The sequence below is a fragment of the Bos indicus genome, chromosome 20 (genome assembly GCF_029378745.1).
Source record: "Bos indicus isolate NIAB-ARS_2022 breed Sahiwal x Tharparkar chromosome 20, NIAB-ARS_B.indTharparkar_mat_pri_1.0, whole genome shotgun sequence".
Taxonomy (NCBI): Eukaryota; Metazoa; Chordata; class Mammalia; order Artiodactyla; family Bovidae; genus Bos; species Bos indicus.
In genome coordinates this window covers 13543858-13562553 of record NC_091779.1, presented here as the reverse complement: position 1 = coordinate 13562553, position 18696 = coordinate 13543858, and the positions used below count along the sequence as shown (strand labels likewise).

General features: G+C 39.8%; 1 protein-coding gene across 10 annotated transcripts in view; it reads left to right on the top strand.

The window, feature by feature from the left end:
• The first annotated feature begins 349 nt into the window (after positions 1–349).
• ERBIN (erbb2 interacting protein) overlaps positions 350–18696 on the top strand; it is a 130359-nt gene continuing 112012 nt past the window's right edge. For 4 of the 10 annotated variants that reach the window (XM_070774610.1, XM_070774609.1, XM_070774608.1 and 1 more), the window contains exon 1: positions 351–1352. The gene's annotated coding sequence lies outside the window, so the exon portion shown is untranslated. Of the gene's footprint in view, positions 1353–18696 lie in introns of all 10 variants that reach the window. The other 6 variants (XM_019982798.2, XM_019982797.2, XM_019982796.2 and 3 more) reach the window with 2 other exon arrangements.

The following is an 18696-nucleotide window of genomic DNA, read 5'->3' as shown; positions in this document are numbered from 1 at the left end:
GCACCGGGCAAGCCGGGCTCCACTTCGTCGGAGTCCCCCACCCTGAGGAGCCGGGGAGCGGCAGGCAGGCCTCTGGGGCCTGGGCTGCAGCGGGCCTCACCAGCGAACCCCCGGCCGCCACCAGCCCCGCCCCCCGGTCCCCGGCCCGCCGCCCCCAGCCGCCGACGTCGGCCCGCACCGCCCCCGCGCGCGGTGACTGGCTCGCGCCGGCCTCCAGCCTGGCTGTTGGCGGTTGGGGCGAAGCCCGCGGGAGGCCGCCCCGCCCCCGCCGCGGAGCCGCCGCCGCGCGCTGCTCTTCCCCCCTCGCCGCCGGGGCGGTGGCGCTGTTGCCGCCGCGGCCTGTGAGGCAGTGACTCCCCGGCGCCCCAGCCCCCTTCCTCCTCCTTTCTCTCCGCTCCCTCCCTCCCCTCCCCGCCCCTCGCAGTCTCTCGCTCGAGTGAATGTGGCGCGGCGGCGCGGGACGCAGCCTCGGCCCCTGCCGCGGCCCCGCGAGCTCCTGAGGAGACGAAGCAGCCGCCTGCCCTCAGCCTCTGCGCTTCCCGGGGGAGCCACCGCCGCCTGGGAAGAAGAACGAGGAGGGGCGCGAGGGGACGGCGGCGGGAAAACGGGAGGAGGAGGAGAAGAGGGCTTGAGGGCGAGGAGGGAAGGCGGGGAGGGACGGACGGAAGGACGGACAGCCCGACGGACGGCCCGGGGAGGGGGCCGCCATCGAGCCAGCCCGGCCCCTCGGCTCCGGCTCGGGGCGGCCGCGGCGGCGGCGGCGGCGGCGCAGGCGAAGGGCGCGGCAGGCTCTATCGAGACAATAACCCCGCCGCCCGGCTCCGGGGGCGGCGGCGAGGAGGAGGTGGCGGCCTAGCGCGACCGCGGCTCTCCCAGCGCCGCGGCGACGTCTTCGCCCCCGCCGGCCGGGTTCGGCCGCCGTCGGGTATCGGGGCGCGCGGGTCGCCCGGAGTCCCAGGCTCGGGGCGGACGCCCCCTCCCCTCGCCCTCCCCGGCGCGCGTGGAGCTGGTTTTCCGGGTTCCCCTGGACCGAGCTGGATCCTGCTGTTCGCCAAGGCAGGAAGTGAGTTTCGCACGGTAATTCCGGGCGGTGTCACGAGTGAAAAGTTTTTTTTTCGGCGGGGATCCTAGTTGGGGCTGGGAAACTCCTGCAAAACTCGAGACCGGGAAACCAGCCCGCGCGTCCCAGCCCCCACCAAAGCCACCTACTCTTCCTACTGCGGGAGGCCACTCCACATCCGCTCTCACCGGAGAGAGAAATTGGGCTGGATCCGAAGTGACTAATGAAGGGAAGGAAATCATGTCAGGCGAAGCCTTGAAAAAGCTGCCTTGAGACACTGCCCGACCGAAAGGTAAATTTCACGAGAAGTGTCTACGAGCCACAAAGCTCCCGGGCCAGAAAAGAGAGGAAACTTTAGTGTTTTTCGTTTTTTTCTCAAGTTCCCCTAAATTCTTTTCTCATGTCGAACGGGAAAGTGTTTTAGGTGCTGAGTAGTAAGATGTTACTCCCTCTTTGGTTATTTTAGAAGAGGTTGTAAGAATGAGGTGGGACGAAAAGTTTTAAGCAATCCGAAGGAAGAGTGCCTTTGTTTGGCACAAGGTCCAGAAGTCTTAGATTCCTGGAACATATACACTGTGTATATTTCTGATTCATTAAGTTTGTGAACCTGGCAACTTTTGTTTTGGAAGAAAGTTAGGTCCCTGCGGGGAGCGATTTGCTGCTGCTGAGATGGCTGCCACATTTGTTTATACTGTTACCGATTAGTTGGCCTTCGCGTTTAATTGTATCTATATAGATTTGTTTTTAGTAGCAGTCTTTATGGATATATTTCATTGAGTTTTATGAAACAGAAACCTTTGCCATTCTTAGTCGTTTTTCTAGGTGGGTAATAAGTAGATTTCTTCAATAACTTGTTCCTTTCAGACATTTAGAACTTGATCATATTTGTTTGGTTAATCAATTGAAAACAACGGTCGGCTAGATTTTTCTTGTTAACTGCGAGTAGAAAGAAAAAGGAGGGAGGAAGTATTGTCGATAAAGAGTGTTAACAATTAAAAACACACGTAAACACCTGTGAAATAGTTTGGTTTGTTGGGACTTAGGTGCAATTCAGAAGAGGACACAGAGGAAGGAAAGTAAAACGCTTACAACAATTTTCATGGGCATCACAGTGATTGTGATAAACATCTGTGCTTTTGGAATAGTACAGTATTTACATTTTTGTGTTGGCCCGAATGTTTTGGCCGCCTAAGAGCTGATGAGTATCTACGGTGGGGCAGGGGTTATTGAAGCATGGGAGACATTCCACCAGTCAGTCATAAATACAAACACTTCTGAACCAATCGGTAGTCTTTATAGATCAAACCAGTTTTGGTCGCAGCAAACACAAAACGGTTTCTTCAGTGGTGTTTTAATGTGTCTTTTTAAGGTTGGTTTTTTTCCGTTTGTACTTTTGTGGTAAAGGGAGGTGAAAGATTATACTATGCTTTTGAATAAATATTAAATAAGTATGGTATTTGGTTGGTAGGCATATCTTAAATATAAACGGATGTTTAATTGCCCATGCTACCTCAGGAAAGAATAGTTGGCTTTCTTTAGTTCAAAGGAGAGAAAAGTTAGGTCATAAAGGACTGGATCAAATTATTTCACAAATACATTTCAAAATGGGAATCTTTCACCTCTGTTTTGAATTTTTCCCTAAAGCTTAATCTCTAGAACGCCTTTAAAATTTTTTAAAATTGTTGCTAAGATTTGTGAACCATCAGGTAATTCCTGTTAAGTCAAAGTAACTTTATCAGGAAATTTAAAGTAGTTAACTGATCTACTTTATGATTTTGGAACATATCATTAGGCAACGAAAGAGGTTATTCTTGGGCATCTGAAAGAGGGGAACAAAATAAATGGCATTGAACTTCAGTCTCCTTATATGGTTTATACTTGGCTTCAGAGCAACAAAGCCATAATAGAGCAAGTCTTTTATAGAGAGCTATCACTTTGCAAAAATGTTTCTCTGCATTAGTAAATTTTACTTATAGAAAGAGTTATAGCCCTGGAAAATACCTACTTAAATCCCTGTTTTTAGATATAGTTCTTGATTTTTCTTTTTCCCTTGGGGGACCAATAGTATGTTTAAATGCAGACTGAGTTTGGTATTGAATTAACTTAAAGGAATTTTAGGTTTTAATATATTATCAAACTATATTTTTCAAAATCTTGTTTAAAATGTGACAGTGGTTTAAAAAGATTAAAAAATGATAATTAAAATATTTTAAAATGGCTTCAAAATTTGGATATTCTTAATAATCTAAGAGTTTTCTTGATTAAATTGGCAAGTCTAGAGTACTTCCAAGGTGTCTGTACAAAATGCACACTGAGTGGCACTGTTTATTGAAGGCACTCAAGAGTTTTCCATGTTGATAAACTTAATCTTTCAACTAATTGATTCAAATATTATATTATGAAGTCTGCCTATTGTTTGAGAACAAGCTATTGCAAATTTTTCATGTCTAAAAAGCTTACAGAGGTTTAGATATAGAAAGCAAATTTTTTATTGCATGTTTTTTCTTAATAAAGTGGTAACTATAATTAGTGATATTTCATATGTATTGTTGGTAAATCTCTAAAATTCAGCTATTTTAGTGATATTGGTATTGAGCTCTTGGTAGAAACAACACCTTACTATAAGACAGACATGAAAATTTCAGAACATTAGGTGCATATTTGGCCATTTATTTTAAATAATTGCTTATAGATGACACAGTTTAGAGTTTAAGTTGTTTTTGGTTTAGAAATAGATTATGGCAGTGTTTATTAAGTATTTGGGCTAATGCAGATTTTAGTAATGGTGGGTAGGAAAGTAATTTTTCCTTTTGTAATTGCTACTTATCTAGATTGTCTTTAAACAGACTTTGTTGACTGCATTTTTATTTTGACTCTTACCCTTGCTCATCCATTTCTCTATCACGTCGTGTTTTTTTGGGGGGCGGGGAACACATATGTTATAAATTCCTAAAGAAGCCTTTCTCTTTTCCTTTCCTGATAACATATATTGTACCTGTGTTTAGTTCTTCATAAGAAATTATTCAGTTTTTGAATGCACACTATTTACCACGAAAAAATCTGTGTGTGAATTATGCTCTATAATACCTACTTTCGAATTGTCTAAGGAAATAAGCTCAACATTTCTGCTTTCCACTTTTTCTGTAATTTTACTCCCTATTATTTTTTATTTCTTTGTGCCTGTAATCACTTGAATGGTAGTACGCCCATCAGATTTAACTTTTAATTTTTTCTGTCTTGTTTCCTAATTGTAAAGGAGAAATCTAGCTTTACTCAGCATTCTTCTGTAATTCCTTTATCTTCCTATTTTTATAGTTAGCTTCATTTACTTCCCCTATTCACTCCATGTTCAGCTTCTGTTTTTTTAATTATACTTTGCTCGTCTCCCATTTCTGAACTTTACCAGTTTATGCTGACCGCTTCAAAAATTGTTTAAAAGATGAGTAGAAGACATTTATTTGGTCAGTTCCACTGAACTTTCAACATCCCTTTTCATTCCCACTCAATTTACATGCCAATATTTAACCTAATACTCCTCAGTATATTTTAATTTTACTTTGTTTCTTCATTTCTTTTTTCTCTTCAATATCCCTAAAATTACCTCTGTTAAGATAATATCATGTTATTAGGTATTCTTACGTTAATTAACCCCCTTTACCTTCTTGCTTTATTATGCTTTTGGCCTCTTAGAGCACTAAAGCTTATACTACTGTATCTCCCTTCTCTATTCCTTTCCTTCTTCTCAGATTAGGTGTCATATTTGTCAGTGTCTACATTTTTGAAATTGCCTTCTTTTATCTTGTTATGAAATAGCATGAAATTCTGTCACTTACTTTATTCTTCTCACTTCAAATTTTTCCAGGTACCATTGGATGAATGCCATGCCAGGCTTTATAATTGACAGTGTATAGAAAAAAAAAGAATAGAATATCTAAAAATTAAGTTAATAAAAGAAGATTCTACTTATCTGGAGATTATTTACTTGTAGAATGTGGTATAAAAAATTGAAAATAACAAAGATATTTAAGTAATCAAAATAGATGTAATAAAATCTGGGGGCTTCATTCCTAGGGGCATCCTTATTCACAGCGCATTTGTTTTTGATTATACTGAGCTGTTTCTTGCCTTTCATGTACTAGAAGAGGTGAGAAAGCACATTGACAACATCATGAAGCTAGGGACTATGCTACAATGAGAGAATAGAAAAGTGGAAAAAAGATTAACTTAGAAAACAGAGTAGTCTCACATTGCAAGGAATATAGCCTATGTTTTGTAATAACTAAATGGAAAGTAACCTTTAAAAATTGTATAAAAAAAATTTAAATAATCTCAGCTTGCCTAGAGTGCTGTATACATTTTATTTGTCGTTAGGAGGATTCACTCAATTATAGCATAGTAAAATTACAAGTAATAGTAATTAGCCCTAAAGCAGCTGTTTTCAAACTTTTTATTCTTAGGATTCCTTTACTCTTAAAATTTGCTGAGAACCGCACAGAGCTTTAGTTTACATGGGTTATATTTATTTTATTTCCTGTATTACAGAGTTTAACAAATTAAATAAACCATTGTGTGTTAGTGTAACACTTTTAACAAAAATATAACTGTTTCCCAAAACAAATAGTGGCATTATTATATGTATTTGTAAGGCTCTTGTGTCTGGTTGAATAGAAAACAGTTTGATTCTCATATCTGCTTCAGCATTCAATCTTGCAGTATACCGTTTTGGTTGAAGTATATGAAGAAAATCCAGTATCATACAGACATATGGTTGGAAAAGGGAGAGATATTTTAGCCAAAACTTGGCAAGTGGTAGTTGGTTCAACCTGCAGTGTTGAATCTGAAATCATGTTAATGAATTTCCATTTCTTGTTTCCTGAAAGTCCATGGTGTAGCTTGCACTTAGAATGAATCTTTTACCTGTTTACGATTTTGTAACACCATGTATTGGTTGTTTGGGAAATATTGGTTCGTTGAGTTAGTACATTTTTCCCCAAAAGTTGACACATTTCATTTTGCAGTAATAAAATCAGAAAACTTGTTAATGTCACAAGTGATCTCATTAATATGAAGCTGTCAAGCTCAGGGTGGCAGATACAAGTTTTCCACAATTCTGAATTTTCACTTGGAAGCTCAAATACTAATCATTGGTAACAAATACTGTCAGTGTTTTCCCCTTGAAGTTACAGGCTTACTTGGTTTATTTTTGAGAAAATGTCTGCCAAATTCTTAAATCTGTATAACCATAGTTTCTCATTCTCTTTAAGGTCAAAATGTTGTTCCATTTAAAAAAAAAAAAAAAGGCTAGTTTACTTTATAAGTCTAAGTCCTTTTCCTCAAGATTGCCAATTCTCTACAGAATATGAAGAAGACATATATTGAAGAGTTGAGAATAAAATTAGTATTTTTTTTGGAGGGGAAATTCTGTGGCAGTCCAGTGGTTAGGACTCCATGCTTTTACTGCTGATGGTCCAAATTTGATCCATGCCGAAAAAGTTATTTTTTTATTGCTTCATTAAAGATATCCTTGAGTGTTTGAAAAGAAATCTGTGAGTATATAATGCTGCTAGTCTAGCTTAATTTCACTGCCTGTGTGCTAAGGTACTAGAGATTTTACCTACCATTGTGTCAGTATAGTGGGAAAGGGTAAATGATATTTTAATATTAGGATGAAATAGTTTAGACCTTGAAAATTCCTTGAAAGTGTCTCAGGACTTCCCTGGCCCATTGCTCACACTTTGAGAACTTAGGTGGATGTTGGGACTGTGGAGCTCTTGTTATTTGATGTTTCCCCATCCCCCCATTCTGGGACACTCCTCTGGCGTGATTGTTTAGTTCATTAATTTGGTCTTCAGTTCTTTTTAATTATTACATTACTTTTGGGGAAGAAAAGTAGAGTTTCTAAGAACTCTTGCCTTTTTTTTTTTTAAATAGGAATTGATTTTTATTTTTTAGTTTATTTTTGGTCGACATGTATTTGAATCTCTGCTACGTATATTGTGTGTGTGTGCGCGCACGCGCGCGCGCACTCATCTGTGTCGGTCTCTTTGTGACCCCATGGACTGTAGCCTGCAAGGCTCCTCTGTCCTTGGAATTTTCCAGGCAAGAGTACTAGAGTGGGTTGCCGTTTCCTCTGCCAGGGGATCTTCCTGACCCAGGGATTGAACCCAGTCAAGATATATATTACTTTTACATTATCTTGTTTTTGCTCTATTAAAAAATAGGAAGTTTGTTCCTATTGTGCTTGGAATTTATATCATGCTTTTGGTCTTTCCTCAGATGTTAGATTTTTCAAAGTTTTATATTACGGTGCAGTCTATACTGTATTGGTCATTTAAGTATTTCCCCAGGCCAAGTGAGTCCCTGTTCTTCTATCTTTGGTCTGGTTAGCTAATGGGTTTCTCCTTAGGGTAGCTTGTCCTCTTACACGTATTTCCTGTCCCTTGGGAAATTATATTCCCCTATTTTCACAGTTAAACTGTCCAAGTGTCGTAAACCCACAGTATAGAGAGAGCTCCATGGCTGGAGGCCTTAGCCATGCAGCTGTTCTACTATGGTTTTATTACCTGGCTCACTGCCCAGGACACACTTCTCCCAATTCTTCTTGCTAAGAAAAACTTACCCTTTTTGGAGATCCCACTTTATGCTTGTTTTGTGTATCTGGTTCTTCAAATGTGCTTGTTGTCTACCCTACCCTCCCACCAACTCCATGTCCCAATCCACTTTTTCTTTTGTGCAAATTCCTTTCTGTTCTTTTCTGAAGATGTACCGCTCTTAGGTTTTTACTTTGCCAACAAAGGTCCATCTAGTCAAGGCTATGGTTTTTCCTGTGGTCATGTATAGACGTGAGAGTTGGACTGTGAAGAAAGCTGAGTGCCGAAGAATTGATGCTTTTGAACTGTGGTGTTGGAGAAGACTCTTGAGAGTCCCTTGGACTGCAAGGAGATCCAGCCAGTCCATCCTAAAGGTGATCAGTCCTGGGTATTCATTGGAAGGACTGATTCTAAAGCTGAAACTCCAGTACTTTGGCCACCTCATGCGAAGAGTTGACTCATTGGAAAAGACCCTGATGCTGGGAGGGATTGGGGGCAGGAGGAGAAGGGGACGACAGAGGATGAGATGGCTGGATGGCATCACCGACTCGATGGATATGAGTTTGAGTGAACTTCGGGAGTTGGTGATGGACAGGGAGGCCTGGCGTGCTGCAATTCGTGGGGTTGCAAAGAGTCGGACACAACTGAGCGACTGAACTGATAGACATTTTTAAGCTTTTAAAAAATTTTAAACACATCTTTATTAATCAAAATAGGAACCATTGCAATCAACATATTTTTGCCAGTGAGAAATAAGTTTGTTTATTGCTGTCCATGCTTTGGGAATTGGCAGACTCTTGGAAAGCATTTTCTTTATTTTTTTCCTCCATACTTGAAACTTTTTATTTTATGTTGGAGTACAGCTGATAAGCAGTGTGGTTGTAGTTTAGGTGAACAGGGAAGAGACTCAGCCATACGTGTACATGTTTCCATTCTCCCCCAACCACCCTCCTATCCAGGGATTTTTTTGGTAATTTTTTTCATATTTTAAAATTTGGAACAATGACAGATACACAGAAAAGTTGGAAGCATAGTGCAAATGACTTTTTTGTTCCTGTCTACCTGATGCCTCATCACCTCTAAATACTTTAATGCTTATTTCCTACAAATAAGGGCATTCTCCTACATAATAACATCATAACTATCAAAATTAGGAAGTTAATAATCCATTACTAACATCTCAATTTGACAAGTCACTCTAATGTCTTTTAGATTAAAAGTATCCAGTTTAGAATCATACATACATATAATGTAATCATACATTACATTTAGTTATATTCTTTAGTCTTCTTTAATCTGGAACAATTTTAATTGATCTTTACTTTCAGGGGATTTGATACTTTAAAGATTATAGATCTTTTTTAAAAATAAACCTTAATTTGCATTTTTTCTGACATTTAATTAGATTTTGATTAGAGTTTCATGGCAGGATTATCATGGAAGTGATTTTGGATTCTTGTATCTTATTAGGTGGCAAGCAGTTTCAGTTGTCCCATTACTGATAGGAATTGGTTATGTAACTAAGATTGTAACTGCTAGACATCTATGTCAAGGTACTCCTTCTTCATTTGTAATTATTTTTATTTTTATTTTTTTTTAATTTAATGTATTTGATTTTTTTTTTAATTTTATTTTATTTTTAAACTTTACATAATTGTATTAGTTTTGCCAAATATCTCATTTGTAATTATTAAATATTTTGGGACTGAGTATTGAAACTATGTAAATATTTTGTTCCTCATCAGATTTTTAATTTATTTATTTACATCTGTCTATTCATGATTACCTGTTATATTCACTGATTTATAATCCATTATCATTTATTGTGATGCTCAAATTGTTGATTTTGCTGGTGAGAACCCCTTCCAGCTGGTTTATTTTCTTTTTGACTTAACTTTTATTTTCTTTCTTCCTTCTTTGAGCACTTTTTTTGTATCTAGCGCAATATGCTGTTCCAGACTTACCTTCTAACCTGCTGCTTCAGTTATTTTTGGTGGAAAGTGGTACTTAGAAGCCAAAATCAGGGCACTTCTTGTACTTGCTGCTCTTGGGGTGTTGCTGCTCCTGGCCTTCTTAGTGTATAGAACTAGGGAATATTTTTATGTGCACAGACATTCATATATATATTTCTGTAAATACAGAATGATTTCACAATGATACTGCCAATTCTAGTCTAGCACCGCAGAGTTCACTCTAGTGTTTTCCCTTTCCATATTTGTAACCTTTCTCTGCTAGTGAGAACTAGTTTTGTTTCTGTACTTTTTTTTTTGGTGAGTGAGATGAGGTAAGCATTTGATAAGACAGACATTTTTAGCTACAAGGCCCTGTAGTTCAGTTAATTTTTGAAGTATTTATAAAGGGATAAAATTCTAAAATGTAGCACATTGTAAAATACACTTGGGCAAAATATTTCATTCCATAGTAATTCCAGGTTACTGTATGAAAGGGGGATGGAATGAATCAGTACTTTTATAGTGTAGATTGAATAGGTTACTTGTGGAGATAATGTTGGGGCTTGATTTTAGTATGAATGCAGTGATTTTGGTGCAACTGTGTTTTTCCATATGAAAGTTTTATTTTTACATAATTCCAAAGTTTGGACTTACCTTACCTTACCTTCTTGATAATTGTGTCCTTGGAATTTCAATCTGTAGACCAGTAGACCAATTCTAGAATCCTGTGCGGTGGGGTGAGAGAAAGTTGTGTCATTTGTATTAGGGCTAACACAAGAAACCTGTAATCTCAAAATGAATCTCCTTACCAAGGCTGTCACCTAGTCTAGAATAACTTAGTTTGACTTGCCCCATCTCTGAAGATTATGGAAGTGATTTTAGAGGTATATTGGGATATTATTTTGTGACTGGAATAGATTTATTCTCAGTCTTCTAGGAAAAGATAAGAATCCTGGCAGCAACAAATGGATTCTTTGGGTGCCCTGTTAATTTCTGGAGACTTCAAAAGATTTAGTTGATTGTCCTGGGGCTAACTGCAGAATATTAGCGTGTGTATAGTAGATGCAGTTCAACCCATCAGAGATACCTGATAGCAACATAATGTCCTGTCTGCTCTTTCTTTTGAAAACTGTTCCTAAACCAGAAACAGTCTGGGAGTCTGTCTTCTTTATCTCTTTGAACTTGATTACCGAAATGAGTACCATTTCTATCAGTTCTGTCTTTTAGGTATGTGTAGAGTGAAATACTTCAGGGTAGGGCTTCCCTAGTGGCTCAGATGGTAACGAATCTACCTGCAATGCAGGAGACCCAGGTTTGATCCCTGGGTCAGGAAGATCCCTGGAGAAGGAAATGACAGCCCATTCCAGTATTCATGCCTGGAAAATTCCATAGAGGAGCCTGGTGGACTACAGTCCATGAGGTCTCAAAAGAGTTGGACACAACCGAGCAATTAGCACTTTCAGGCTTGGAGGGCTGGACAAGGTACAAGCAGTGAGAGACTTTTGTTAGGTAAAGCACTAAAACAGTTACCTTAATTTTTTTTTATTGTTTATAAAATACAGAAATTTATAATATAGAAGATGAAAATTCCATATACTTCTATCTCCCAGAGATTCCCAGTGTGTTGTGTGTTCTTCTGGAGACTTCTATATGTATTCTAACATGTAAGTGTACATATATGTACATGTTTAAGTATCTTTAGATAAAAATGGAAGATGAAATATTTCAATGTAAGAGATTATAGTAGGTATGTATGTATACGTTAATTAGCATTAATATTTCTAGGTTGTTACACATGTCGATGAAAAATTAATCAGTTGGTCTAAGAATTGGAAAATTTTATTCGTGCCAAATTTAAGGACTATAACCCAGAAAGAGCATCTCAGAAAGCTCTGAGAACTGTCCCGCCCATTAGAAGTCAACACATGGTTTATATAAGCTTTTTTGAGACAGCGGGCTGTACATTAAATGAAGTATTATTGGCAGTTTACATAATCCAAAGTTAAGCACCATCGTGGTGGGTCATGTGACCCTTTATAAGATCAAGAAGGAATATTACCCTTTGAGTTGTCCTGTTGTTGGGAGAATGGTGGTTTTTTTGGCTACGCTGGGCCTTCATTGCTGTGCATGGGCTTTCTCTGATTGTGGTGAGTGGAGGCTGCTCTCTGGTTGCAGTGCACAGGCTGCTCGTGGCGGTGGCTTGTCTGGTTGCCAGCACAGTCTCTCGGGCTCGCAGGCTTCAGTAGTTGCAGCCCATGGGTTTAGTTGCCCCGTGGCATGTGGAATCTTCCTGGACCAGGAATCAAACCTGCATTGTCAGGCTGATTCTTAACCACTGGGCATCCAGGAGAATGTTGCTGTTTATGGTTGAGCAGGTATGCCTGTTGATAGGGGAGGTTTGGTCAAAATGCAAAATGAGGATACACAACGTACAGAGACTAAAGGGTAGAGAAAATGTTTATGTTTAAATTTTTCTTGGCATAAATATGAATTTTATTTTATATTCATGACAGTGCTGTACAAAATATAGGTTTATTCTTATACTCTTTTTAAAAATAATTACACTTACTTTTGGCTGTCCTGGGTCTTCGTCATTGCGCAGGCTTTTCTGTGGTTGAGGCAAGCAGGGACTACTCTCTAATTGAGGTGCATGGGCTTCTCAGTGTGGTGGCTTTCCTTATTGTGGAGCATAGGCTCTAGGCACACAAGCTTCAGTACTTGCAGCACATGGGCTCAGTATTTGCTGCTCCTGGCCTTCAGAGCACCGGCTCAGTAGTTGGGGCACATGGGCTTAGTTGTTCCGCAGCATGTGGGATCTTCTGAGATCCGGGATTGAACCCATGTCTCCTGCATTGGCAGGTAGATTCTTTACCCCTGAGCCCTCAGAGAAGCCCCTATTCTTGTATTCCTTGTATGTAAGTTTTTACACTGTCATATAGATTTTTTTTTTTTGGTGGATAAATACCAAAAGTGCATTTGCTGTATGTATAGTTGAAATTGATTGATAGATTCTCTCTGAAGAGTTTGTATCCGTTTATACTTCACCTGACCTGCCTCTTGAGAAATCTGTATGCAGGTCAGGAAGCAAGAGTTAGAACTGGACATGAACAACAGACTGGTTCCAAATAGGAAAAGGAGCACATCAAGGCTGTATATTGTCACCCTGCTTATTTAACTTATATGCAGAGTACATCATGAGAAACGCTGGACTGGAAGAAACACAAGCTGGAATCAAGATTGCAAGGAGAAATATCAATAACCTCAGATGCAGATGACACCATCCTTATGGCAGAAAGTGAAGAGGAACTAAAAAGCCTCTTGATGAAAGTGAAAGAGGAGAGTGAAAAAGTTGGCTTAAATCTCAACATTCAGAAAATGAAGATCACGGCATCTGGTCCCATCACTTCATGGCAGATAGATGGGGAAACAGTGGAAACAGTGTCAGACTTTATTTTTGGGGGCTCCAAAATCACTGCAGATGCTGACTGCAGCCATGAAATTAAAAGACGCTTACTCCTTGGAAGGAATGTTATGACCAACCTAGATAGCATATTCAAAAGCAGAGACATTACCTTGCCAACAAAGGTTCGTCTAGTCAAGGCTATGGTTTTTCCTGTGGTCATGTATGGATGCGAGAGTTGGACTGTGAAGAAGGCTGAGCGCCGAAGAATTGATGCTTTTGAACTGTGGTGTTGTAGAAGACTATTGAGAGTCCCTTGGACTGCAAGGAGATCCAACCAGTCCATTCTGAAGGAGATCAGCCCTGGGATCTTTGGAAGGAATGATGCTAAAGCTGAAACTCCAGTACTTTGACCACCTCATGCGAAGAGTTGATTCATTGGAAAAGACTCTGATGCTGGGAGGGATTGGGGGCAGGAGGAGAAGGGGATGACAGAGGATGAGATGGCTGGATGGCATCACTGACTCAATGGACGTGAGTCTGAGTGAACTCTGGGAGTTGGTGATGGACAGGGAGGCCTGGCATGCTGCGATTCATGGGGTCACAAAGAGTCGGATACGACTGATTGACTGAACTGAACTGAACTGATACTTCACCAATAGTATATGAGAGTACCTCATGATAAGTATTCTTGAACAAATTGAATATTAGCTATCCTAAAATATTTGTATAAATCTGAGACAGGCAGTGTAGTATGGCTTATATATAATTTAGGCTTCGGAGTCAGATTGCTACTTACTGATTGTGACTGCCAAGTTAAATGTAAAAATTATTTTAGAAATATTACATATTTGTATGTCATTTGTGTTGTACATGAATTTAGTTGATTTGTTGCTTATATACTTTGGTTGTGTTGTTTGCTATATAGTAGTTTAAATTTTAATATAGTCAAGTTTGTCAGTTTTTATGCATTTTTGGGTTTAATGGTATTCTAGGAAGGATTAATGCCAGGATTATAAAAATAATAACTTGTTTTCTTACTTTGGCTTAAGGAGTGAAGTAATTATCGAGATTGATTCTCTCCACATTTCTAACCAGGTGAAACACCATTTGTTGAATAAATTATCTTTTTACTTCTAAAAATTCTATCTTTATCAATAGTAAATTCCCAAATACACTTAATCTTTAACAAGGTTTTCTTTTTTATTTTTTAATATTATGCTATCTTGATTCTCCCCTCCCCCATTATAATATTCTTAATATCTGGAAGTGTCAGTTTATTACTCTACTTTTGAAAAAATTTGCCAGGTGGACTTGAATCATTAAGTTCTAAAAATACTTCTTGTGTTCATCTTGATTGAGAATGCTTGAATTTATACATTAGTTTAAGAAGTAATTGATACCATTAGAATAGCATAGCTCTTTCTAGGAAAGTAAATTTTCCATTTATTTAACACTTTATGCTCTTCAGTTGATTTTACGATTTTCTTCTTGTTATATCCAGTGGTTTTTTTTTTTTTTTTTTTTTTTTTTTAGTATGTGTAATACTGTGAGGAATTATGTTGGTTTTTGTTGTTAAGCTTATTTCCAAAAAACTTAATGGAGGGGAAGGTGAGAGCTGCTGTTGCTGTGAATGGGGCTATTTCTTTAATTGTATTCTTATCTGGATACTTAAATAGAAGGAGGAGATTGATTTCTCATGTTTATTACCTACTGCATTCTACTGAAGACTTTAAAAAATCACTAATACGTTTTTAGATGGTATGCTTGGATCTTCTAGGTATATAATTATAAATGAACCAGTAATAGCACCTTTTAAAAAATTGAATAATAAATTATTAAATTGTATATTCTCATGTTTCATAAGTTAATATGGATACTCACAAGTATTTAATAACCTGTCTTTTTTAACTGAAAAATTCTTCCCTTGTTTTCTTTCATTGCTTGAGATCATCCTCCAAGATTAGGATAACAGTCTGATTAATCTTCGAAAGGGGGATTTTTATTATTGCCCAGGAGTTTCCATTTAATCATACTACACTTTCTTCCTCTAGCATTGTCTGACTGAGTGAATGGGAAAGGGAACAAGAAAACTTGCTAAACTCTTGAGGTTGATTTAAGTAGAAGTTGGTTCCTTCTATCACTGTTCTGCCCTTTAACTGCCTGTTGACAGTAACTTCAGTGGTATGAGAATGGCTTCTTGAATATTGTTTTTCCTTGACTGCTTTTTGATTTATTTCTGAGAAAAATGCTACTACTTACAAACATTTCCCTTGAACTCTTAGTATGTTACTGTGATGCACAGTAGTAATTATGTATATCTTTTAATGATAGTTATTTTGGTCCTTTATTTGATTGTAATATTAAACTCCAGCTTTGTAGTTTATACACATAGTAAATGTTTCCCAAGAGATCTTTGCCACTGCTTACTGCACCCTAGGGCAGCAGCCCCCAACCTTTTTGGCACCAGGGACCAGTTTCGTGGAACACAATTTTTCTATAGACTGGAGGCCGGGGCAGGGTGGTTTCAGGGTGATTCAAGGCATCACATTTATCGTGCACTTCATTTCTATTACTATTAAGTTATGCTATATAATGAAATTATTATACAAGTCACCATAATGCAGAGTCATTGGGATCCCTGAAGTTGTTTTACTGCAACTAGACGGTCCCATCTGGGGGTGATGGGAGACAGTGAAACAAAAGTGTGTCCAGTCTTTGTCCAGTCTACTCTGTAATCTTGTTGTGGTTGCTTCACTGCAGAAAACCCTGCTTCACAAAGATAGGATGTTGAAAGTGGAAGCAGGCTTTTCTGTGCTTTTGTGGAAATCTAAGGTATTCTGCCTTGACTTTAGAGTGGATGGAGATTTGAAGTCGTCTCATACTTTTAGGGGAGAAGGCAATGGCACCCCACTCCAGTACTCTTACCTGGAGAATCCCATGGACAGAGGAGCCTGGTAGGCTGCAGTCCATGGGGTCGCGAAGAGTCAGACGACTGAGCCACTTCCCTTTCACTTTTCACTGTCATGCATTGGAGAAGGAAATGGCAACCCACTCCAGTATTCTTGCCTGGAGAATCCCAGGGACGGGGGAGCCGGGTGGGCTGTCGTCTGTGGGGTCGCACAGAGTCGGACACGACTGAAGCGACTTCGCAGCAGCAGCATACTTTTAGGACCACTGTTGTTTGCGGTCTCCAGCAGTTGATCTTTTCTAGCTTGGACAAAGTAAGTTCACCTGACTCATTCACAAATGGGTTGTGGATCCATTCTTTTCCAGTATTGGGGTTGTGGTTGAGAAGTAATGGTCAAACTCTTTTGAAAGCTGACATAGGTGATAACATGGCTTGGGAGAAAGAAGGCCCAGGCTCAGTCTCTTTCACAATCTCTACTAATGTTTGAAACGTGAAAAATCCCAATGTCCACTCATCGCCCGATAATTCTAGTTTAGCTTTGAGTACAGCCACTTTGTCTGCCAACTGGAACACAGTTGTTCTCCCTAAAGTGACAGATAGAGTTCATTGAGCAGGTTGAAAATGTCACACAAGCAAGTTTTGCGACCCATTTTGTGTCACTGAAATGTGCTGCAGTGGTGACTGTTTTTCTAAAACAAATATCTGGAGTGGCTCTCGTAATTTAGAAGCTCTGGCCAGTGAGCCACCTTTAGAATGCCGTTTCACTTCTGTGTATAAGAGAAGATGTGTGTGCCCTGCATCCATGTCCTCTCAGAGCTGCATGAACAGACGTGAGTTAAGGGCATATACTTTAAGGTGGTTGACAATTTTAATCACATCTTGCAAAATGTTAAGTTCAGGTGACATTTTTTGGCTAGCCAGCATTTCTTTATGGATGACACAGTGCATAGACTCTCATTCTGAAGCTACGTCTTTGACCTGAGTAACTGTCTAGTCATGGCAGCTGGTCAGTCTGTGCATATGCTGACACAGAATGACCTATTCAGTTTTCATGATATCTAATCATTCAAAGACTGCAACTGTGGTGGTGTTGGCAACAAAAGTGCATATAACATATCCTCGTGCACATCCTCCTGAAAATACAGCTCACAGAAACAAGTGTTGTTGCCTTGTCAACCTGGATTGCTTACTACAGTGACTCATTAATCCTCTCTAACAGTTGTGCCTCAGCATCCCCTGCTATTTCATCAGTTCATCTAGTTAACGGTGCTAGCCAAAAGAGGAACGCATGCCACCTTTTGAATTGCAGCCTCTCCTAAAAAGTTCTCTTCGCTAATAGTAAAAGCTTCTTTGCTTTGATAAGGTGGTTAGGCAGTAAGAATGATGCTCTCAGTGTAGACGCAAGTAATGAAGTGGTGGACTTCAGTAATTGCTTCTGTTCATCATGTTCATGTTTCTTTATTTTGAGAAGTTCTTCGTAATTTTTTACTTTTGAAAAATTCCAAAGGCTTGTCTTTTAATGTAGAGTGCTTGGTCTCCATGTGGCAAAGCAGTTTTGAAGGTTTCATGGCTTTGTTGGATAGCTGGTCACCACATATTAGTCAAAGAGGCTTGGAGAATGTGAATCACCTGTTGCAGTGAACCCACAATTAAGTAGGACTCTTGGTATTTTCCAACTTTCTTTGTGTTGGCAGTCTTAGAGTCTTTTGCTGTCTCATCATCAGATCTTTCCTTCTTTTCAAAGAAGCTTTGTTTGTGTTTTGCTCATTTTGGCTAGAGTTAGCTTGTGGGCTTACAGAAACTGTGACTGAGATAAGTATGCAGTGCAGGAGAGAGGCATGGACAGAAATGGTAAATAATTGGCGGGCCACATGTGGACTAAAGTAAGTGTTGGATTCTGACTTAAAGCTTGCCACCAGATGTAGCTGTATAATTGAAGTACGTCAACTTACTTGCCACTATAAAGTCTGCCACCAGATGCAGCTCAGTTATGACTTGCCATTCGTGGATAAGATTTTGGTAGGAGTCTGCAAGCAATTGATTTATTATGGTCTCTGTGCAGTCAAACCTCTCTGCTGATGATAATCCATATTTGCAGGTGCTCCCCACAGTGACTCACCTCCACCTCAACTCCACCTCAGATCATCAGGCATTGGCTCCTCAAAAGGAGCATGCAACATAGACCCCTTGAACGCATAGTTTAGAGTAGGGTTTGTGGTCCTGTGAGAATCTAAGGCTGCCACTGATCTGATAGGAGGCAGAGCTCATGTGATAATTGGAGTGATGCGGAGCAGCCTGCAGCTCACCTCGTGCTGGGTGGCCTGATTCTTAATGGGCCACAGACCAGTACCAGTCATGCCCAGGGGTTGGGGACCCTTGCTGTTGGGTTTATTTTTGTTAGTTTTGTGTATCAGTGACCTTGATCTAATGTGGAAAATTCTGAAAGAGATAGGAATACAAGACCACCTGACCTGCCTCTTAAGAAATCTGTATGCAGGTCAGGAAGCAACAGTTAGAACTGGACATGAGCAACAGACTGGTTCCAAATAGGAAGAGGAGTTCGTCAAGGCTGTATATTGTCACCCTGCTTATTTAACTTATATGCCGAGTACATCATGAGAAACACTGGACTGGAAGAAACACAAGCTGGAATCAAGATTGCCAGGAGAAATATCAATAACCTCAGATATGCCGATGACACCATCCTTATGGCAGAAAGTGAAGAGGAACTAAGCCTCTTGATGAAAGTGAAAGTGGAGAGTGAAAAAGTTGGCTTAAAACTC